General features: G+C 44.2%; 1 protein-coding gene across 1 annotated transcript in view; it reads left to right on the plus strand.

The window, feature by feature from the left end:
* Positions 1-11,630: 11,630 nt before the first annotated feature.
* The window catches only part of WNK3 (WNK lysine deficient protein kinase 3), a 166,505-nt gene continuing 153,811 nt past the window's right edge, over positions 11,631-24,324 (plus strand). Inside the window, exon 1 of the mRNA XM_060253263.1 lies at positions 11,631-11,828. The gene's annotated coding sequence lies outside the window, so the exon portion shown is untranslated. The remainder of the gene's footprint in view (positions 11,829-24,324) is intronic.

Here is a 24,324-nt window from a genome sequence, read left to right on the forward strand (position 1 = left end):
AGGCGGGTGGTCTAATTTTGGCGCAGATCTTGACAGCGTTGAACTGGCTTAACTCTAGTTAAAACCAAAGACTCGTTTTCTTTGACGGTTTCTCGGAAAAAGCGGCCAGTTTAAAGGGATGTTTCTGGGTTGCCAACCTCTGGGTGGTGGCTGGAGATCTGCTATTGCAACCAGTGTTCCCTCTAAGCTGAGTTAGTGAGCTAGCTCACAGTGTTTTCTTAGCCTCTGGCTCACACATTTTTGTCTTAGCTCGGGAAGGATGACCCGGGAGCACACTAATTTGTGTAGCAGTGGCTCACAACTTGAATGTCAGTAGCTCACAAACAATTTTCGCTCACAAGACTCTGCAGCTTAGAGGGTACATTGATTACAACTGATCTCCAGAGATCAGTAGGGTTTGGGGAGAGGAGGGACTTCAATGGGATATATAATGCCATAGAGTTCACTTTCCCAAGCAGCCGTTTTCTCCGGGTGAACTGATTGCTCTTACCCGGAGATCAGATGCAATTCTGGGAGATCTCAAGCTGCAGCCTGGTGCTTGGACACCCTCCCTTCCCCCCACCCCTCCACCGTGAATTGTAGCATCTTTGGTGGTCGTTCACTTTGGACAAAAGCCAAGAACTTCCAAATCCCTCTGCCGTTTCTTTTAGATATGCAAAGCAGAATATAATTTTTGAGTGGGTCAAGGAAGCTCATTTCACCACTGAGAGAGTCTAGGCCAGGGATGGCCAAACTTGCTTAATGTAAGAGCTGCACAGAATAAACGTCAGATGGCCAAACTTACTAAATGTAAGAGCCACATAGAATAAACATCAGATGTTTGAGAGCTGCAAGACATGAACGTCAGGATGTCTGAGAGCCACAGAACAGGGAGGGAGGGATGAAAATAGATGGGGAACTGGAAGAGAGAGGTGTAAAGAAAGACAGACAATGAATTAAGAACCAATATGGAGACACCTAATAGAGTAAGATAAAGAATTAAGAACTAAAACGAAGCTGGACCGCCTATGTAAGAAATTTTATAGCACCATCTTTAAGCTCTAACTCATAAATTGTTTTATGTGTGTTTTAATTTTATAATCATAATGTGTTGTACCGCTGTATTATGACTGTGAGCCGCCCAGAGTCCATATATGGAGTGGGCGGCATACAAATTTAAAGTAAATAAATAAATAAACTTTAACTTTAAATGCATTCTCCGGGCTGCTGGCTGGCTTGGTGATGTGATTTAGAGAGACAAATGCCTTCTCCAAGCTGGCCGACGGGGCGGTGGGGGCTTTGAGAGCCACACAATATGTGTGAAAGAGCCACGGCTTGGCCACCCCTGATCTATGCTGAGCAGCGTTACTTTATTTATTACTTACTTTACATTTCTATCCCGCCCTCTCCGCGAGCAGACTCAGGGCGGCTAACAACATTCATATTTACAAGTTAAAACTAATAAAACATAGTTACAATTTAAAACCATTTTGTGGCGCTGTACCACTGCAATATAAGCGAGTTCTTCTTTTCTGATGGTGATCACATAGTAACTCTATAATGATGTGGGGTGGCAGTTCTCTCCCGGCTAGATATCAAAGGCCTGTTGGAACAATTCGGTCTTACAGGCCCTGTGGAAAGTAGAAAGATCCCGGAGGGTCCTTATGGCCTCTGGGAGAGCATTTCACAGTTCTGGTGCTGCCACCGAGAAGGCCCTAGCCCGTGTCAAACGCAACCTAGCCTCCTTTGGTCCATAGATGGACAGTAGATTTTTTGTCCCTGAACGCAGTGCTCTCTGGTGAACATGTGGAGAAAGGCGGTTCCGCAGATAGACAGGCCCCTGACCATAGAGGGCTTTAAAGGTCAATACCAACACTTTGAAACGGACTCGGAACGCAATAGATAGCCGTGACTAAATAAAGAGAGGAGACCTGGAAGGCCCAGCAGACCTTATGCTTCCCACAAACAGGAAGGCAGGGAAAGCTGAAGCCCCTCTTGCCCCCATCTGGAGCCTTTAGCCTCTGAAGAGCCCCACGTAGAGGCCTGGCCTGTCTCTAGAAGGCTGAGCCTGGGCTGTAAGTCTCCCTGAGTGGAGGCCTGAAGCAGTTCTTCTCCTGCAGCCAGAGGTCCCGGGCCTGCCAAGCCTGAAGGCTTTATTCTTTGGGGTGTCCTACACAGCAGAGTTGTTGTTGCCCTTTCCGCAAGGCCTGCAAGACTGCCTTCTTCCGGTTAGCATACAACTGACTGGCATTTAAGAATTTCGGAGGAAGCCCGTCACCATCAGATTAACACCAAATTAATAGACTGCTTCTTTTCCTTTGTCTTAACTGTCTTAATTGTTTAAACGACTGTAAATTATCGAATATGTATTTTAATATTTATTAATGTTATTGTTCGATGCTTTTATGTTGTAAGCTGCCCTGGGCCCGCCTCGGTGGGGAAGGCGAGATATAAATCAAATAAATAAATAAATGCAATGCCCAACCCAGCCACCCTTCTTTAGGCTCCTGGTGGAATCCAATCCTGCCCCACCTGCACTCACTCATGCCTAGGGTTGCCAATCCCCAGGTGGGGGCAGGGGATCCCCTGGTTTGGAGGCCCCCCCCGCTTCAAGGTCGTCAGAAAACGGGGGGAGGGGAGGGAAATGTCTGCTGGGAACTCTATTATTCCCTGTGGAGATTTATTCCCATAGAAAATCATGGAGAATTGATCCGTGGGTATCTGGGGCGCTGGGGGGGCTGTTTTTTGGGGCTGAGGCACCAAATTTTCAGTATAGCATCTAGTGCCTCTCCCCAAAATACCCCCCAAGTTTCAAAAAGATTGGACCAGGGGGTCCAATTCTATGAGCCCCAAAAGAAGGTGCCCTTATCCTTCATTATTTCCTATGGAAGGAAGGAATTGAAAAGGTGTGCTGTCCTTTTAAATGTGATGGCCAGAACTCCCTTAGAGTTCAATTATGCTTGTCGCAGCCTTGATATTGGCTCCACCCCTAATTTATCCTGGCTCCACCCCCAAAGTCTATAGACCAGTGCCTACTTGACCTAATTGTTAATCTGGTCCTTTCGCCGGCCTGGGACCCGCACAGACGAAAGAGGCAGCATGGTCTTGTTCCGAGGCTTTCTCCCCTTGCAGTAGGGTTGCCAAGTCCAATTCAAGAAATATCTGGGGACTTTGGGGGTGGAGCCAGGAGACATGGGGCAGAGCCAGGAGCAAGGGTGTGACAAGCATAATTGAACTTCAAGGGAGTTCTGGCCATCACATTTAAAGGGACAGCACACCTTTTAAAATGCCTTCCTTCCATAGAAAATAATGAAGGATAGGGGCACCTTCTTTTGGGGCTCATAGAATTGGACCCCCTGGTCCAATCCTTTTGAAACTTGGGAGGTATTTTGGGGAGAGGCACTAGATGTTATACTGAAGATTTGGCGCCTCTACCTCAAAAAACATCCCCCCCCCCCCCCGAGCTCCAAATACCCGCAGATCAATTCCCATCATTCCCTATGGGAATCGTTCATGGAGTGCATAATGGCTGTGGGGGTGGGGCTTCCCCCGCTGGCCAGCTGGCTGGGGGAGGGGGGAAGCCTGTAAAACCGGGGGATCCCCTGCTGGGACCTGGGGATTGGGAAGCCTAGGCCCCTTTAAGACCAACCAAGTTTTATTTAAGGTATAACCTTTCATGGGCAGGCACACTTTTTCAGATACATTGAAATGGAAGTTGGGAATCCTTATGTATAGGTAGATGGTGAGCTGCAAAGTGAGATGAAAGGACCAAACTGGAATAAACAAGTTTAGTTCATAAGTCACACTTTGTTTGGGTTTAATTGCGGGGGAGGGGGCAACATAAGTGAAGGAAATAAATCTATCAAAATCAAAGATGCAACCATCTTAATTGTGGAACGCGGCACAGATTCTGCAAACCTCCCTAGCCAGGCAAGCAAAATGGCGGACCAAATGCCCTCCCTGCTCGCGCTATTTTCTCACCTTCTACCACCGACCGAAAAAGTCTGAGGCGTACTACAAATCCCAAGAGCCCTTGCGCGCCAAGCGTCCAATGGGGGAGGGCCCAGACGCCGAGGCCGCCGCGTCATTGGCGAGCGGGAGAGATTGAGTGCAGGACGCGCGTGCCGGTTTTGGCGCCTTCTGTTTTTCTCCCCCTCAGCGAGCGCTTCTGAAGCAAGGAAAGTGTCTGTGGGGGACGAGGGAGGAAAAGGGCGGGAAAAGGGGCCTGAGGGGGATTCGAGGGGTGGCGGCTGAAGCCTGAGGGAGGGAGCCGAATCTCCCTAGGCCAGAATAAAGCCTCTGCCAGAAGACCGCAGCCCGGCCGCAGTGAAGGGTTGCCAATCCCCAGGTGGGGCAGGCGATCCCCCGGTTTGGAGGCCCTTCCCCGCTTCAGAGTCATCAGGAGGAGGACGGGGGGCGGGAAATGTCTGCTGGGCATTATTCCCTATGGAGGCCGATTCCCATAGGGTTTAATGGAGAATTGATCTGCAGGTATCTGCGGCTCTGGGGAGGCTGTCATTTGAGGCAGAGGCACCAAATCTGCAGCGTAGCATCCAGGGCTTCGCCCTAAAATGCCCTCCAAGTTTCAAACAGATTGGACCGAGGAGTCCAATTCTATGAGCCCCCAAAGAAGGTTCCCCCATCGTTCAGTATTTCCAGTGCAGGGAAGGCATTGAAAAGGCGTGCGGTCCCTTTAAATGTGGTGGCCTGAACTCCCTTTGGAGTTCAATTGTGCTTGTCACACCCTTGTTCCTGGCTCCACCCCCAAAGTCTCCTGGCTCCATCCCCCAAAGTCCCCAGATATTTCTTGGATTGGAATTGGCAACCCTACTGCAGTGTAGCCTTGCAGAAACCAGCCCCCGCCCACCGCCTCCTGGCTGGAAATATTCCCACAATTGGCCGCCGCCTGACCCATTGATTCAAACCCCACTCATTTAATTGCTTTTGAGGCATCCTTACCTGCGTTTGTCGCCCCTTTCTTGCCTCAGGGTTGGGGGGGTTGTCTCCCACAGGTTTTCCCAGGGCGCTCTGCGGCCCCTCGCCCTCGCCTTTGTTGTAGGCTGCAAAGGAGGACATAATTTCACCTGGCTTTGGCCCAGGGGTGGCCAAACTTGCTAAATGTAAGAGCCACATAGAATAAACGTCAGATGTTTGAGAGCCACAAGACATGAACATCAGATATTTGGAAGGGAGGGTGGGAAGGGAGAGGAAGAGGTGGAAAGAAAGCAACTTGGCTTTGACAAGTGATTTAAAAAGAAATGCTTTCTCCAAGCCGGCCAGTGATAAGGGCTTCGAGAGCCGCACAAGCCACAGTTTGACCACCCCTGCCCATTTAAATCTGCAAGGCTGTGAGACCTCGAATGATGAAATAGAAGCTCAGGCACCTGAAAGATTTAGTCCCTTTTATTCCAGCAGAAGTGATGGCACTAGACTGGGAGTGCGGGTCGAAAGTCATCTTCCCATGAGCAGACATGTGTCTGAGCTGCCATGTCTCCTGGGTAAGGTTGCCAACTTCCAGGTGGCACCTGGAGATATCCTGCTATTACAAAGTGGGAGTCCAGTAACACCATTAAGACCAGCAAAATTTTATTTAGGGTGTAAGCTTTCATGTGCTAAAAGCAACATCAGACAAATCCATCCCATACTATTGTCTGATGAAGTGTGCTTTTAGCACATGAAAGCTTACATTGTGAATAAAACTTTGTTGGTCTTAAAGGTGACACCTGACTCCTACTTTGTTCTGTTGCTTCAGAGCAGGGGTGGCCAAACTGGCTCTTTCACACTTACTGTGCGGGTCTTGAAGCCCCCACCATTTGGAGAAGACTTTTCTCTCTTTAAATCACTTCTCTAAGCCAAGCCAGCTGGCAGCTTGGAAAATGCATTTAAAATTGCTTTCTTTCCACCTCTCCCTCCCTCCTCTCCCCTCCCTCCCTCCTCCCTCCCACATCTGATTCTCATGTCTTGCAACTTTCAAACATCTGATGTGCATTCTATGTGACTCTTACACTGAGCAAGGTTGGCCACTCCTGCTTCAGACCAACACATGCCATTACAGTTGATCTCCAGACAACCGAGATCAGTTTCTCTGGAGAAAATGGCTGTTTTGGAGGATGGACTCTGGTATTATGCTCTGCTGACGTCCCTCCGTCCCCTCTCCAGATCCCATCTTCCCCAGACTGCAACCCCCACCCCACCTCAAATCTCCAGGTATTTCCCATCCCAGAGCTGGCAACCATACTCCCGGGGTCTCTGATCTTGAGGTGGTCTTCTTGCTTGCTTCAAGTAGGGATGCCACCCTCTAGGTGGGACCTGGTGATCCTCCAGAATTACAATTCGTATCCAGGCTACAGAGATCAGTTCCCCTGGAGAAGATGGATGCTTTTCTGGAAGATGGACTGCATGGCATTGTACCCCACCAAGGTCCCTGTCCTCCCCAGGCTTCATCCCCAAATTTTCAGGAGTTTCCCAACCTGGATCTAGCAATCCCCTTCCTTGCCCCTGGTGGCTGTGGGGGACCTGGTAACCCTACTTGCTTGCTTGAAGGGGACACCTTCTTGGAAGCTTCCTTTGACTTCCCATGGAGTGTCCAGCAGACCCAGCCAAGACTGAATGGTCTCTGGAGGTTGGAGGCCATTGCTTCAACGGCCTAACCAATCTTTGTTCATTTCCCATTCGTTGGGCTGTTCTACACAACAAGATGGTTGTTGCCTTTTAAAAACATTTTGCTTCAGGCAGGACCCAGTTTCGCATCCTGTTCTTGTTGGGCCAGGAGGTCCACAGGCTTGATGCTACTTGTCCACGCGTCTGGGCTTGAGTTCCGTGCCTCTTAGGGTGCCTATCAAGGCTCTCCTTATGCAACCAGCCCCCCCCTCCCCCAGCCATCAAAGGAATCCTCTCTCACTCTAATCCCACTCTAATTCAAGCCTCCCCAAGGGCAGGAGCTGGAATAGGGTCTGCCTGGCTGGGAAGGGCTGTGAGGGCTGTTGAGGTGGGATCAGATCAAGGGGGAAGGGGGGCTGCCCCAGAGACAAGGTCACTGAAAGGTGGCGGCTGACAAAGGGGAACTGCTTATGAATTTATGAACATATGAAGCTGCCTTATACTGAATCAGACCCTCGGTCCATCAAAGTCACTATTGTCTACTCGGACTGACAGAAGCCCTCCAGGGTCTCAAGCTGAGGTTTTTCACACCTATTTGCCTGGACCCTTGTTAGTTGGAGATGCCGAGGATTGAACCTGGGGCAAAGTCAGTACTATCTACTCTGACTGGCAGCCACTCTCCAGGGTCTCAAGCTGAGGTTTTTCACGCCTACTTGCCTGGACCCTTTTTAGTTGGAGATGCCGGGGATTGAACCTGGGACCCTCTGCTTACCAAGCAGATGCTCTACCACTGAGCCACCGTCCCTCCCCATGAATATATGAAGCTGCCCTCTACTGAATCAGACCCTGGATCCATCCAAGTCTGTCTTGTCTACTCAGAGTGGCAGCGGCTCTCCAGGGTCTCAAGCTAAGGTTTTTCATGCCTGTTTGCCTGGACCCTTTTTAGTTGGAGATGCCAAGGATTGAACCTGGGACCTCCTGCTTACCAAACATGCTCTACCACTGAGCCACCATCCCTCTCTCCCTCTAACTGGCCTGAGGGAGGGAGCTGGACTGTTCTCATGCAGGTTGAGGATCTCTGCTCCATATTTTCTGGTGATGTTCTGGTGAAGGAGCCATCGCTTGTGTTGAATGAGGGTGGGAGTTGTGAACTAAACTTGGGGAGAAAGACACATGGCGCAGCTTTCAGAGATTAAGTGAGAGGATGCCAGCTGACCCATTGCTAGGGACTCCCTGTCCTAATGTATTGCTTTGGGGCATCACACCCTATCCCATCTTCCTATTACAAAGACATCTTTATTTGCCATATGTTCCTTGTCCCCTGGGGTGCCCTCTTCTGAACTTGCCAGAAGGCAACTAACTTTTTTTTTGAAGGTCCTCTTTTTCTTTTATGTTTGATGTTAAAATTTAATGAAACCTGTGAACATGTTTGATCTCCGTAGTCAGCGATAGATTCTTTGTAGATCTGCTTGGCTGTGGTTTGATGACCATCTTTTATTTAAAAAAAAAAAAGATGGACAAGAGAAAGCCATATCACTGCCTGTTTGAAGAAGTTGTAGTGCACGCACATGAAAGTTTATATCCAGAATTAAACTTTGTTTAAGGTGCCACTTTGTTTAAGGTGCCACTGCACTCAAACTCTATTCTGTTCCTTCTGCACCTGAATCTAACTGCCCATTTGGTTTCTTTTTATTTAATATTTCTGGCCTTAAGATCTCAAGGGGTTGACCCACTGAAGAAGCATACATTGGGTCACACAGGGCTTTTTAAAAAGGCAGGAACGCACAGGAACGCAGTTCCGGCTGGCTTGGTATCAGGGGGTGAGGCCTAATATGTAAATGAGTCCCTGCTGGGCTTTGTGCAAAACAATGGTGACATCACGGTGTGTGGCCTAATATGCAAATGAGTTCCTGCTGGGCTTTTCCTTCAAAAATAGCTCTGGGGTCACCTGTAGTGAAGATTTATAAATGCAATATCCTGATAAAGCCTCATGTTCACAGTCATTCTGTAGAAGAGGTTATTTCATCGTGTGCCATTTTTTCCCATCAGGAAAGCTGTGGTGATGGGAGATTGCACTTTGTAAAAGTCTCCTTTGTAGAATGTGTAGGAACCAATGTTCCCTCTAAGCTGCAGAGCCTTGTGAGCAAAAATTCTACTTTGTGAGCTACTGGTATCAAAGTTGTGAGCTACTGCATAAATTATTGTGCTCTGGGGTCAATTTTCCTGAGCTAAGACAAAAATGTGTAGGCTGAAAACTAAAAATCTGTGAGCTAGCTCACGCTAACTCAGCTTAGAGGGAACACTGGTAGGAACATTGTTCTTTGTTAAGACAGGCAACTTTAAGAGGTGTGCTCTGCTTCTAAAAATTTTTTATCACGGGCTACACTTAACTGTCTCAACAGAATGGGTGACAGGGGGCTTAGAGAGCAATCCTAAAAAGGTTTACTTGGAATCCTTCTCAAGTCTATTCATTGGGAAGTTACTCCCAGGAATGTATTCTTAAGGTAACCCTGTTAATCAGTTTTCTGCATCTTGGATATTAGTTGCACGTTGTAACTCATGCTAGACCTATGATTTCTGCTTATTAGCGCTGTGTATTTACAGCATTGATCTATTGCAGAGATTTTGAGCTGATATTGCTTTTGAGGAGTCTGCCAATTAACAAAGTTCCATAAAACTAAATCAGAATTGCATAAAGATTAACAAGGGAAGCAGGAGACCAGCATAACAGCAATCTGGGATATTTACAAAAAAATTAAAAATGTGTAAGACGTCTCTAAAGATGCTTAAACCAGGAACGTTCTGCTAAAAATAAACCTAGTGTTTACAACAAAGGGCAACAATGTGGTCTCCATAAGATACACCTCAAGGTAAAATAACCAACCAATAGAAATAAGAAAGTTTGGGGAAATAAAACATTTTCACATGGCATCAAAAACACAACAGGCTAGGTGCAAAAGCACATTTCTGCAGGGAAGAAGTTCCATAATCTAGGTGCCACAACAGAAAAAGCTCTGTCTCTGAGGCTTTCACAGAAACCCAGCATGATATGTAGTGGTTGGAGTGTCAGAATAGGATCTGGCAGAACCAGGTTCAAATCCCCACTCTCCCATGGAAGCTTGCTATGTAACTTTTTCGACCTAGCCTCCTTCAATGGGCTGTAGTAGTGAGGACAAAATGGAGGAAAGGAGAGCAAGCCACCTTGGGTTCCCACTGGGGAGAAAGGTGGGGTATAAATGATGTAAATAAATACTGCAAGCCCTGACACCAGGTTAAGCTGATAGGTAGACTTGTGTGGGAACAGGGCAACCTTTGAAGATTCTAGTTCCAAGCTGTATGGGGCTTTGGAAATGATGATTGTAGAACTTTGAATTGTGACTGGAAACAAATTGATAGTTAAGTGTTGGCCTTTCATAACTGGCCAGATGTGATCCCTGCACCTTCTGCCTCCAGACACCCTTTCCACTCCAGCTTGAACTTTCGAAATTGTTCTTCAAAAGCAGCACCACATAAAGTGCCAAACAATAATCTAACTTTAATGTGATCAGTCATAGCTGGTGAATTTTTGGAAGCTAGTTAAAGATGCTACATGTCACTGTTTGGGGTGTGTGTACAACCCAATCCAGGGCAGACTTCATTCCGCAGTCACCACTCCTCAGTTGACTATTAGCAGCCAACAGCACATCAGTCTTATCTGTAATATGCTTCAATTATTGGCCCTTATCCAGCTCAGGTACTTGTTCAGGACATCTGCTATCTTGCCTGATGCATCTGCTGTCTCACTTGCTCCAAACTGCGGTTTTCAGACTTGATCTTCTAGGAACCCTTTATTGATTGGCTTTTCTGGTGAGAAACCCTTGTGGGATGCAGCAGATTCTGGGAGTATTTTAGGAAACTGACCTGCCCTTGCCAAAGCACTACAGAACAAACCAGCTATCTCTTGACACTAACTACTAAGCCGTACCAGCTTCTTTCATTATTGTATAACTTCCTCTTCTAATAAAGACCAATTGACTAGGAGAGATGGTTTGGAAAGAATTAGGAATGATACAGAAAGTTTGGGGTGCTTGGTGTGTTCTTGTGCCTTGGTCATTATGCAGATTGCTGAAACTAAAAAAAGAGACATGGATTGGAATCACTCTTATGTATATTGGCAGACATGGGAGAGGTTTATATTAGATTCTCATACGTATTGAAAAGTTTTTAAATTGTAATTTTAATAACAAGATACTGGCACTCAATTATAAGGCAAAAATTGAGAAGAAAGCACATGTACATTGTGTTATTGTTCCTTTAAACTTTGCCAAATGTCATTCAGTTACTTGAACTATCTTAAGATCCTGAAGAATAATTTTAAGGCCAGCAAATTGCTACTGTATTAATATGGACAACAATAAGGTCTAGTATTCACATGCGGTTGCTGGATGTATATTTGGACTATATGTTTTTGGTGCTGGTAGAGGCAGGTGTTGTAGTGAGAAGGACACTGGAAATTTAGTAGTTGTAGAAAGAGGGTTTTGATTTGTATCCTAGGAAGGTATAGTGGAAAAGTGTGTTGCAAACATGTTTTGTTTCTGATTAGACTGAGTGGATTTTGAATTCCATGTTTGCATCTAGAGCTACTTAGAACCTTTGTGTGTATGTGCGTGCACTGGTGGTTCTCAGGGTTTGGGGTAGCCTGTTAATTCGTTGTGCAGCCTGAAAGGAAAGGCGGGTGTCTGCACAATCAAGATAATTTTGACCTCCTCCTTTTCACTCCAGAGAAGTGGAAATCTCCACCGTTGAGAGTGCAAAAGAATATCTGTTCCTTTGACATCCGGGTGAGATGCCTTTGTGCCCCATCAGTCTCTCTCTGTCTCTTTCTCTCTCCCCCCTCTCCCTGTAGGAGATGGTTTACCCCATGGAGTTTGCTTCATTGAGATTTTGTTGGCGTGTGGAACTATACAAGGGCTGCCTCTGCCATCCCCATCTCCTCCTCCTTTTCCTGCTGTGTGTAGAGGGAGGGGGGGGTGTTTCCTCAGAATAGTGCAGCCTAGACAGAAGGTAGGGTTGCTCTTCACCTGCTTAGCAGACGAGGTTCACCATTACCCGGAAGTTCTTCCTTGTAAGGAGGTGGGGGGGGTCTTTTCTCCCTTGATGCAGCGAGTGTTCCCCCCTCTTTTCGCCGCTTCCATGGGGGCTGATTGAGAAGAGTCCAGAGATGGAGAGCTGCATCCTCCTTGGCACTAACCCACACCCTCTTATCTTGGGTAAGAAGGGGGAGGATTTTTTTTTCCAGAGAAAGGGTGGGTAGCAAGGGAGAGAGAGAGAGAGAGAGGAAGAGGAGGGGGTCTGGGTGGCATTTTGTGCATGTGACTCCAGTCCGTCTGGCTGGCTGGTTGTGCCGAGCACTGTTGGAGTGGAAGATGGATTGAGCCTGGGATGGATGTGGGGGTTCAGAGGACCAGGACTTGGAAACGAATTTCTTTGGAATCAACAGGACTTAGTTGCCTGAAAATAGGTTGTAGCTTGGAGGTATCATCTCGGGTGTGCATGAGTGTGTTTTGAGAGGGGAGGGGGCTTAACCCCTCTCCTTTGGATTTCAAGTGCAAGCAGTGTTTGGTGTGGGAAAGACAGGTGTGAGTGCGGCAGGGTGGATGGAATTTCTTTGTCGGATGAGCCTTGTGCTCCCAAATAATGAGGGAGGGAGGGAGAGAGAGAGAGAGATGCCAGAGCTGGTATTTTATCTTGATCTTTTATTTAGCGTGTGTAGAGGGGGACAGGCAGAGTCTGTGTGTCTAGAATTCCAATGGACTAGAAGAGAGGAAGAACAAGCCTTGTTTTCTTTTCTGGATGGACTCGTGTGTTTGCTTGTAATACTCCATAATGCCCCAACAATCACTGTTTTGTTTTTCTTGACTTCCTTTCCTTTCGGATGTGGCTTCTGTTCTGGTTTGTGTGCACGTACTCTGCTGTTTTATAGTATTAACCTCATTCTGTAAGATTTTTTAAAAAGACCTTTTGTGTTTAACTGTGTAGTTCCTCCACCCCTAGGAATCTTGCAGACTGAACTCATTAGTGCCCCCTCTCATTGTCCCAAGGAGGGGCTGATGTATCTGTAGAGAGAATTTCTTTAAAAAGAACTGACATATGTCTGGCTGAATTGGTGAAATTTCTTAAGCTCTTTCATTACCACTTTTGAATAGGGAAACATCTCAGAATGAAATACGCAATCCCTCTGGTTTTCTTAGATAACTTTGTATTAAAACAGTTTAGAATCATTCTTAGTAAATGGAGATCTGCTCTGTAATTTGTGTTATGCAGTTTTGAAACTTGTTTCTATCTGGATGCCTTTAGGCTGTATTTGAAGTGAAAGTCACATGCTACTGTTGCAAAGTATGCTAGTTGGAGGTTCCTGTATGTATTCATTTTTTCATATTTCAGTATCCTAATATTAGTTACACATATTCAGAGTTTCTAGTTGTACTACAGTGCTTGTCCTAGGCATGAGAGAGTGTTTAAAACCATACTGTAATCTCCAGACTTGCCAGTTTAGTTAGTGTTGCCATTATTGAAGTCAAGACTTGAAAGTTGAGCTCCAGAAGTTGGTTTCTTGGTCGTACATGGTGAAGTGAAGTCCTTGGGAATTTGGATGCTTGATATCCAGTGGCTTCAAAGTCAGACAAGATTCCTTGAACAGAGTTTTGAGTCCAGTGGCACCTTTAAGGCCAACAACGTTTAATTCAGGGTATCTGAAGAAATGTACATTCCCATGAAAGCTTATAGCCAGAATTAAACGTTGTTGGTCTTAAAGGTGTCGCTGGACTCAAACTTTGTTCTGTTGCTTCAGACCAACATGGCTACCCACCCAAATTCAAGATTCCTTGAAGGTATTGTGGCATCCACTATGTGGAAGGACCTCTGGCAAATGTTTTCACAATTGGGGAGGGAGTTGTGGTGTCCCTTAAAAGAAAAACAACTTGCTTCTTTATTCACTTAAAATAGGAAAAATCTAAGTCTCCATCATTATTGATAGTGTTTTTGTTAGAAAGTAAGATTCTTATTTCCCAAAATGCTTTGAGGTTACTAGACATGAGAAGGACACCACCATTCCATTGGGGCTCAGTGTTTTTTGCACTGGTGGTGGTGGTGGAAAATTTTGTCAGGTCACAGCTGACTAATGACAACTCCATGTTTTAATTATGTTTTTATGTTTTTATTATGTAAAACCGATGTAATGTATCATTATGTTGTGAGCCGCCCTGAGCCCGCTCCGGCGGGGAGGGCGGGATAGAAATAAAAAATTATTATTATTATTATTATTCCTAGGCCAGAGACAAACAGAGGTGGTTTTTGCCACTGCCTGCCTCTGCCTAGTGACCCTGGACTGCTATGGTGGTTTCCCATTCAAGTAATAACCAGGGCCAAAGCCTTCTTACTGCATTATTGGGTTCAAGTTTTCCCTCCACTAGTTTCTGCAAATACGACAATATCATGATATAGGACTGCTTAGAATAGAAAGCAGAAGTAATTCAAATTATAGTTAGGTTGCTGTAGAAAGGCTCACTTGAAATAAAACCCTTGGAGAATTCCAAAGTTAGTTTGCTATGATAGGAGTATATCCAGTGGGAGCATAGCAGACTGTTTCAGGTTGTACCTGAACCCAAATGCTGCTTTTGGTTTAAAGCCAGATTTTTTTACAAGCTCTTATGTCCTTTATGGAATTGCTTTAAGAGCTGTAGACAACACAGTTTTTGTGCAGTTAACTAATTATATTTAATTTGGTATTTTATGCACTTTTAAAATTTGTTCGTGGATTTCTTTTTGCCAAGGCAATTACTGGAATTCACATAGAAGTCTGAGGCAGCTAAAGTAGGTTGACCAGTGCAGCTTTATGACAGCTGTTAGGCTATATCTTGGATTTTACATCTTTGGGAAGCATTATGTTTCTTGAACCCATCAATAAATTCTAGCCTTATAGACCCCATGCCTTTCTTGATTCGAGAGGTGGGTATCCCTTGGAAGGCCTAGGCAGTTTTGGTCTTCTCCTTGAGTTCAGGTCAGAAGATATTGTACTTTGCTCTTTGTGTTGATTATTAGATAATTGGGATAACCATTTAAATTTAAGTTGGACACTTTGAATCTCTAGAGCAGGGGTGTCAAACATGCGGCCTGGAGGCTCCTATCAGGCTCCTGAGTGACTGGCTATCATCTGCTTTCTTCTCCCTCTCTCTTGCTCCCTTCTGCATTATAGCTTGCTTTGCAAGGCTTGCTCAATCGCACAGGAGCTACAGAGCAAAACCTCTGTTTTCTTCATTGGCTGAGGCTCCTTCCTTGGGGAAGAAGAGTGGGAGGAAGAGCTTGCTTTACCAGGCTCTCTCAATTGCACTACCTAATCTTAAATAGGTACATGCAAGGCCTGGCCCGACATGGCCCGGCCCAGCCCAATAAGGCCTCATTTATGTCACATTCAGACCTCATAACATAATGAGTTTGAAACCCCTGCTCTAGAGCTTCTTTGTGGGGCTACATGACCTTATTCATGATATACTTGGGCCCTAATAAATGTGAACAATACTAACTGTTGCTGTTTTGTGTGTCAGTTGCATTTTTGGTAGGTGTGGAATTCATGAGTTAGGACATTAAAGAGGTTGTGAACTTCTGGGTTGAAGCAGTTGAATTATAAGTAAGACTTCTGTGAATATGAGGATTAGGTGTGGAGGACTGGGAATCAGAGTGGTGGTAAGGTGGACCCCAAAATACTCTTAAATCAGGGACTTCTGTAGCCTTACGTTGGCTCTGCCATGGGCTGAAATATCTTCAGCTGAATTATGGTAATAATACCCTGCCCTTCACCTCACAGGTGATCTCAGAGTGGCTTATGTTGTTTTCCTCTCCCTTATTTTATCCTCACAACAATCCTGTGAGGTAGGTTAGGCTGAGAGGCTGTGACCAGCCTAAGGTCATCCAGCGAGCTTCCATGGCACAAGTGGGCATTCGAACCTGGGTCTTCTAGATTCTAGTCTGACACTCTTAACCACTACAACACCATACCAGCTCTCCAAATGCAGTGTATAACTTCTTGTAACTTATAGGCAAAGTTGTATCCATTCTTGGTTGTAGCTATTTAGTATACTTGGCTGTGTACTCTTTACTAAGTGGTAACCTACAAAGTCACAACTGTTTCATCCTCCTAGATTGGGGCACATCCATGAGAATAAGACACTCCCATAGTATTTCTGAAGAGGTGTTGAGCTGATTTTGTGGCTGATAGTATAAAATCAAAACTTCCTGCTGAATCCTTGACTTGTTCTGTTGTCCACTATTTAATTAATGGACACAAGGAAAGACTAGCTTTTAAAAAAAATTGGATGGGAAAAATGACACGTTGTGTATTTTTATTTATTTATTTAAAAACCGATATATTAGACTTCACAGTGGACCTACGTCAGAGATGGAATTTTAAAAAATCCCAGTCAGTTTCTTCTATTGTTGTAATTCCTTAGTATTTTTTAAAAAATGCTTTATGAAAGTTCAGACTGCTTCAGATACATTACCACAGTAATTCTTTCCCCAGCAATTAGATATGAATATCCCCCAGATAGCAGATCATGGGCTGTGGTTGAATATGTGTGGCTGTCTATTGATGAATTCATAGTCGAGGGGGCTTTTGGACTAGGAACCTAGCTTCAAGATAACTTCCTTAGTTTATTAGTACATACCATCAGCTCTTATTCATGTTGAAATACTTACTTAAGATGTAGCAGGGTGGTTTGTGCTCAGATTACCTTTTTGACTTAGCCAGCAATTAGATGTACAGTAACTGTTGGCCAAAACCCTGTCATGCTTCTGTGTTCATAGTTTGTGATTATTCAGTTGTGGAAAGCATCCAGAGCCTGTGAGCCAGCTCTTTTTAACTTGGTAGATGTGCCAATTGTTAATTAAAATCTGTGCTAGTACAGTTGTATAGTCTTGGACACTCGATGCTGGACTTTGTTTCCAAACAGTACGTATAGATGGAATGTTTAGAGGCCAACAATAGACTGCTGTAGTTCGGTTTGGCTCCTCATTAGTGGCCAATCTGGGGTGCGAATGGGGCAGTGTCACACTCGGTCTTATTTCTTTTTTATGCTTCTGTGAATGGTGCATTGTTCTTCAAAACTTAATAATTCTGAGGCTGACCTATAATTATACCTTAATCTGCAATGTAAGCCAGAATGTTTAGGAAAGGGGGCAAGAGTTTCAAGAAAGGGGGCATACTGACAGTATTCTTGGGAGGACACTAAAATGGGATAATGTATATAGGATCTGGATCTGAAAATTAAATCCATTGTCCTTCCACAAGACATTCAAATTCACTAATGCCTGTCTACTTAAACTCTAATATTGATTAACTCTATAGTTTGTCATGCAGTGTACTGCAAGGCAGTAGAATAAGCAAGCAAAGTGTTGCACTTTTGTACAATAAGTTGCTTCATTGCTGGTCACTCAGTGCAGAAAATAGAAGCTTTGCTCTGTAGCTCTTCTGTAGCTCTGTAGCTTTTCTCTTCTGAGGGAAACGGTGCTCAACATGGCAAAAAAAAAAATAACATATAAGGAGGGTATGAAGTTCCAACCTCGGATCAGCATAGGGGTAGTACATAAACACCTAGTTTCTTTAAATGGAACAAAGTCCTCAGGGCCAGATGAATTGCATCCAAGGGTTCCAAAAGAGCTTGCGGATGTAATTTCTGAGCCTCTGGCTATTATTTTTGAGAATTCTTGGAGAACAGGAGAGGTGCCGGAAGACTGGAGGCGGATGAATGTTGTCCCCATAGGTGGTGGCAGCTACAAGCATAGCCAGCTTCAAGAGGGGGTTAGATAAAAATATGGAGCAGAGGTCCATCAGTGGCTATTAGCCACAGTGTGCATATATGTGTGTGTGTGTGTGTGTGTATATATAAAGATGTGACACAGAGTGTTGGACTGGATGGGCCATTGGCCTGATCCAACATGGCTTCTCTTATGTTCAAGAAGGGGAAAAAAGAAGATCCGGGTAACTTCCGACCCGTCAGCTTGACATCTATACCTGGAAAAGTTTTAGAACAAATAATCAAACAGTCGGTCCTGGAACATTTAGAAAGAATGGATGTGATTACTAAGAGCCAGCATGGTTTTCTCAAGAACAAGAAGTCATGTCAGACTAACCTGATCTCTTTTTTTGAGAAAGTGACTACCTTCCTGGACCAGGGGAATGCTGTAGACATCATTTATCTTGATTTCAGTAAGGCTTTTGATAAGGTTCCATATTATCCTTGTTGACAAGTTGGTAAAATGTGGTTTGGATCCTGTTACCGTTAGGTGGGTCTGTAACTGGTTGACATATTGCACCCAAAGAGTGCTTGTGAATGGTTCCTCATCTGCTTGGAGAGGAGTGACAAGTGAAGTGCCTCAAGGATCTGTCCTGGGACCTGTTTTGTTCACCATCTTTATCAATGATTTGGATGAATGGAGGGAGTGCTTATTAAATTTGCAGATGATACTAAATTGGGAGGGGTTGCAAACACAGAAGAAGACAGAAACAGGATACAGGATGGCCTTGACAGGCTGGAAAACTGGAGTAAAATCAATAAAATGAATTTTAACAGGGATAAATGTAAAGTTCTGCATATAGGTAGGAAAAATCCAAGGCATGGTTATAGGATGGGGGAGACTTGTCGTAGCAGTACTATGTGCGAAAAGGATCTAGGGGTCCTAGTGGACCATACGCTGAACGTGAGTCAACAGTGTGATGCGGTGGCTAAAAAGGCAAATGCAATTTTGGCCTGTATGAACAGAAGTATAGTGTCCAGATCATGCGATGTGATGGTATTGCTTTACTCTTCTCTGGTAAGACCTCACCTGGAGTATTGCGTTCAGTTTTAGGCACCACATTTTAAGAAGGATATAGACAAGCTGGAACGAGTCCAGAGGAGGGCGACAAAGGTGGTGAGGAGCCTGGAGACCAAGTCCTGTGAGGAAAGGTTGAAGGAGCTCGGGATGTTTAGCCTGGAGAGGAGGCGGCTTAGAGGTGATAGGATCACTATCTTCAAATACTTGAAGGGCTGTCTATATGAGGAAGGTGTGGAATTGTTTTCTGTGGTCCCAGAAGGTAGAACCAGAACCAGTGAGTTGAAATTAAAAGAGTTTCCTGCTCAACATTAGGAAGAACTTCCTGATCGTTAAAGCGATTCCTCAGTGGAACAGGCTTCCTCGGGAGGTGGTGGGCTTTCCTTCTTTGGAGGTTTTTAAGCAGAGGCTAGATGGCCATCTGACAGCAATGAAAATGCTGTGAATTTAGAGGGAGGTGTTTGTGAATTTCCTGCATTGTGTAGGGGGTTGGACTAGATAACCCTAGTTGTTTCCAACTCTGTGATTCTATGATTCCTGTGCAATTGAGCAAGTCTTGCAAAGCAAGCTGAGATGCAGAAGGACACAAGAGAGGGAGAAGGATAGGAGCCTGATAAGAGTCCTCCGGGGGCCTGATCTGACCCATGGGCTGCACGTTTGACACCCCTGTTTTAAGACTTCCCCCATCCATCTTTTATTTCTGATTTTCTCTCTAATATAGTGATATTAGTCATAAAATTTGGTGGCCAGTGCTTGCTAACGTTATTCTAGTTGAGACAAAAGTGTTGAGTAAGGTCATTACTGTTCTCTCTCATAGCCTGCTCACAGCAGATCAACCCAAATTGCAGTGTAGGTGTTCTTGTTTCTGCAACAGCCGTCATGCATGTAAGTTGCCATCCATTACAACCTCTGGGTTCTCAGCGGCATCACTGTTATCTCCCATTTTGTGTACTTACTTCGTTTATCTTCTCAGAGGGTATTCACTGAATTGCATGTTATTTCTCAAAGCCTGCTAAAGAATAAGCACTTTCCCTTAGTCTTTTAAAATCAATGTTCAGTGCATCGTGGCCTATAAGATGGGGCTGACTAAAGGTCAACCACCACTAAATAAGTAAAGAAAAAAAATAATCGGCCCACGTTGTGATGAAGTGATTGAGTTCTTTTAAAAATGGCTAACTGTTCTTAACAAAGGGATGTTTGTACAAATTGGGGCTTCTTTGCTGCGAAGAGCCATCATGGGAATGTCCCTGGCTCAGCTGGCTTCTGGTCTCAAGGGTGAACTGTTGATTGCATGTCATATGGCTGCACCTGTTAGCATGTGCTTTTAGGGCCATTTTTGCAAATGACCTTGGCAAGAGAGCCGCACCTGTGAATTCGCATTTTTCCCTCTCTCTCTTTTTGGTGGTGCTGGAGTATCTATTAATAACATAACTTGTTATAGAGTGGGCAAGTCAGTAAGGTTAATTTTCTTCACATGCTTCAATTGAGGATTTGTTTTAGCCGTTTCAGTTCCGTAAAAGGTGCGTGGCCAGATACGGTTTTGAAAGAATGTCATAGATTCTCTGAGTTTCTTATGGCTAGAAAAGATTTCTTGATGTGTTGTCTAGCTATAGTAGCCAGACATTCTGACAAAGAGGGGCAGGAGTCAAGTTGAAATATAAGGTAGTTATAATCAGTGTTCCCTCAAAGTAGAGTTAGTGTGAGCTAGCTCACGAATCTTTGGCCTCTGGCTCACACATATTTGTTTTAGCACAGGAAAATTAGCCCCAGAACAAACTAATTTATGCAGTAGCTCACAACTTTAATGCCAGTAGCTCACAAAGCAGAATTTTTGCTCATAAGACTCCATGGCTTAGAGGGAACATTGGTTATAATATATATTACAATATATATATATGCAACAATCCACAGCACAGAGACATGTTCTCTTACTTCAAAAGGCTTGGAGTGATTTTGACTCTAGGCCGGGGTTTCCAACGTGTTGCCCATGGGCACCTTGGCATCCTTCACCAACTTTCCTGGCATCCTGGAAAGTCTCCTGTGATTGTGCCATAATCCTTGCATCACAGGTTGGCTGCCGATAGTCTAAAGCTCATGTTTCAATACTTTTAAAAAACTGTTCAGATTTCAGTTTATCAGTTTAAGTGAGAAGGCTTCTAAAGGATTCCTAAACATCTTATGTACTAAAATTGATACCCATGGGCCTGTTCCCCCATATTTTTTCCCCTCAGAAGCATTTGTTTTGTTAGTTAATTTAGCATTCAGTGTCCTGATGGAAAAATTATAAATAACTGTGTTCCCAGATAGTTCTAAACAGGGCTTTTTAAAAAGCAGAAACGCACAGGAACGCAGTTCCGGCTGGCTTGGTGTCAGGGGGTGTGGGCTACTATGTAAATAAATTCCTGCTGGGCTTTTTCTATAAAAAGCCCTATGTGAAATAATGGTGACATCAGAGGGTGTGGCCTAATATGCAAATGAGTTCCTGCTGGGCTTTTTCCTATTAAAAAAGCCCTGGTTCTAAATAATATAATTGCTTAGTTAGAATACGCAATCCTACAAGAGAATTGCACTGTAGACGTAAACAGATTAGAAATTTAAACAGAGATAAATTAATATGGGCAAAACGATATAATAATACCACTTAATAAAATTCAAGTTGTGGAAAAAATAAAATATATCTGTGCAATCCAAAACAGACTTATACCCATTCTAAGAACATTTACTCCAGCATATTTCCAAGAGTGTATCTCCCATTTGGATCACACAGTTTACTCCATGATTGGCACTGTATTAAGTTTACTTTACAGTTTTCCCTGCATTAATTTTCTTCTTATCTGGAGTGTTCCTTTTAAGGATTCCCCACGGATTAAGTTCTGGGCACGAGACAGCATCTGCTGTGAAACGAGATCACATTTCTACCTAAGTCTACCCCTTTGGCTCAATTTGGTGAGAAGTGACTTTCTGTTGCTTTACTTGAAAACAAACAGGAAGGAGGTGCTTTTTGTTTTGTTAGTTAACTTCGTGTGCCCTTACCTGGTGGAAAACAAAATAATAAACAATTGCGTGAGATGCTACATTGGTGAGATGAGTGATCTAGCTGTAGTTCAGAAGAAAAGAGAAATGTGATTTCTGCTTTTTGTGTTCCGAGTTGCAGCCAGATCACTTAATGACAAGGCTTCATGATTTGGGGAAGAGCTGAGCTGGGCAGAGATAACTTTTTTTTGCCAAAAGACCATGTTGTTTTCAGCATTTTCAAACCATTGCATGCATTGCTAGCTCTAATCTTCAACATACAAGATCCACTATTGTTATTACGTTTTCCTTGTCTGTTTTTTAAAAATCTCATATTCCTCCTCTCTTACTTTCTTCTTTTTAGCGACAATAACAAAGTTTAAAGAAAACATGAAAAGTGATAGTTCTTTTGATGTGACACGGGTGGCCAAACTTGCTTAACATAAGAACCACATAGAATAAACATCAGAAAATAGATGGAGAGGTGGAAAGAAAGCAACTTTGACTTTAAATGCATTCTCCAAGCTGCTGGCTGGCTTGGAGAAGTGATTTAAAGAGATAAATGCCTTTTCAAAGTGGGGGCTTCGAGAACCACACAATATGTGAAAGCCCGAGCCACAGTTTGGCCGCCACTGCTCCACCAGTTGAAAACCAATAATATAAATAATGTGGATGCTTTTCTTGATAAAGACTATACTGCTAACATAACTTAAGCTAGCAAGCTAATGTTCACTGGAGCAAATCATTTATATGTATCAAGAAAGCTCTGCACCTGAAAACCAGGGAGGTTTTCAAGTTACTATTTTCATTTTAGCCTTCCTCAGCGACAGCTCCTTGTCCTGTACAGATAATCTTTCTGCCCAGTTTCTCTCCTATTTTCCTTCCCCTCTGACAGAAGGACATATAAGTTTTCCAAATGGGGCAAATAGCAACCCTGCAGAGCTGCTTTAGTGCAGGGAAATCACACAGATGCAAGGATTCACCCCCCCCCCCCCGGATACTTCTGATCCAAAACAGGCTGCCACATCCCCAGTAAGTGACTTTAGGAAAATGTTATGCGATCCTATTTTATGTCCAGTGATACCTTCAAGACCAACAAAAATTTATTCAAGGTATGAGCTTTCGTGCGCAGGCACACTTCCTCAGATATATAGAAATGGAAATTGATGTTTCATATATATAGGCAGGTGCCTCAAAATTTGTTCTCCTGCTTCAGACCAACATGGCTGCCTACCTCGATCTATTGTTATGAGATCCTGCTATGGAAATCTCAGCATATTGTCTAGTTAGACCTCCAGAGTCTCTCTCATTCCTCTAGACTTCAGCCTTTCCATTCATAAATGCTTTTCTACTGCATTTTCACAAGCTGTGCTATCCTATTTATCTGTTTTTTCTGCTCCTTCTTCCTTTGGCCTCCCCTTCCTGTCCTCCTCCTTCCTAGGATCTGAGCAGCTCAGCCAATGGCAGCCCCTTTGCCTGCTCCAGCTGTCTGTGATGTGAGGGCAGCCTAGCCAATCACTGCTTTATCAGCATTGCAAAATCCGATCACAATACAGATTTGCTATAATGTGTATAGTTTCAGTTTGTCCTTTTTTTCGTGCTATTTGTGCAACTTCCTGATGTTTGATCAGAAGTTGTTAGGTGATGATCATTTATTGAAAGATATCTTAGTTCAGGGGTGTCAAACTCATTTGTTATGAGAGCGGGATCTGACATAAATGAGACCTTGTCAGGCCAGGCCATGTGTGTCATAAAATGTAATGCCAGGTAGCAGAGATATAAACTTTATAAAGGACACTGACAAACACAGCCAAAGATTTTTTAAAAAACTTAAAATGAAACATATGTAAAACATTAGCATTCATTGGCCTTAAAGGTGCTTTCTTTGTATCTCTCCCATGGTATCCAGGGAATTGGGCAAAGGAAGCTCTGGCTCTTTCCTTCCTTCCCCAGGGGATCAAGAGGGGAAGGAGCCTCAGCCAATAGAAGGAAGAGAGACTTGGCTCAGTAGCTCTGCTGTGTGATTGAGAGAGCCTGATGAAGCAAGCTCTCCCTCCCCCCTTCCTCTCCAAGGGAGGAGCCTCAACCAATGGAGAAAACAGGCTGTGCTCTGTGTGTTTCAGCAAGCCTTGCAAAGCAAGCTGTTATGCAGAAGGGAGCAAGAGAGAGGGAGAAGGAAGCAGATTAGGAGCTCTCTGGGAGTTCTGATTTCAGCCCCCAGGTTGCATGCTTGACACCCCTGCCTTAGTAAATACCAGGCCCTCTATTTTCAGTTTCTTGCTACATCCATATTTTTGGATCAGTTTTTTTTTCTAGTGCGGAACTTGGAGGGTAAAGTCTGTGCAAGGCAAAGACGACAAACAAAACAAAAGCAAAAACCTTCAGAGAGGAAACTTGGAGATAGTGCTGGTAGTTCTATCACAAAGAAATCTGTGTGCCAAATTACATATAAAGTGCTGATATACTGAGTAGTTGATGTACAAGTAAAACCTGTGTGGTAAGTGCTGTCAAGCGCCTTCCGACTTACAGCGGCCTTATGAATTAATGACCTCCAGAATGTCCTGTTGTCAACTGCCTTGTTCAAATCTTGCAAACTGAGGGCTATGGCTTCGTTGTCTGAGTCAGTCCGTTTCATGTTGAGTCTTCCTCTATTCTTGCTGCCTTCAAGTCTTCCTAATGTTTCCAGTGGCTTCTCATAAAGTGACCAAAGTACGATAGCCTCAGTTTGGTCATTTCAGCTTTTTGGGATAGTTCAGGTTTGATTTTATCTAGAACTCACTTCTTTGTCTTTTTGGTGGTTCATAAAGCTCTCCTCCAATGCCACATTTCGGATGTGGGGGTGATCTGGCTGTGACATCTGTCACCCCATTGATCGCCAGGGTTGAT

The sequence above is a fragment of the Heteronotia binoei genome, chromosome 13 (assembly GCF_032191835.1).
Source record: "Heteronotia binoei isolate CCM8104 ecotype False Entrance Well chromosome 13, APGP_CSIRO_Hbin_v1, whole genome shotgun sequence".
Classification (NCBI taxonomy): domain Eukaryota; kingdom Metazoa; phylum Chordata; class Lepidosauria; order Squamata; family Gekkonidae; genus Heteronotia; species Heteronotia binoei.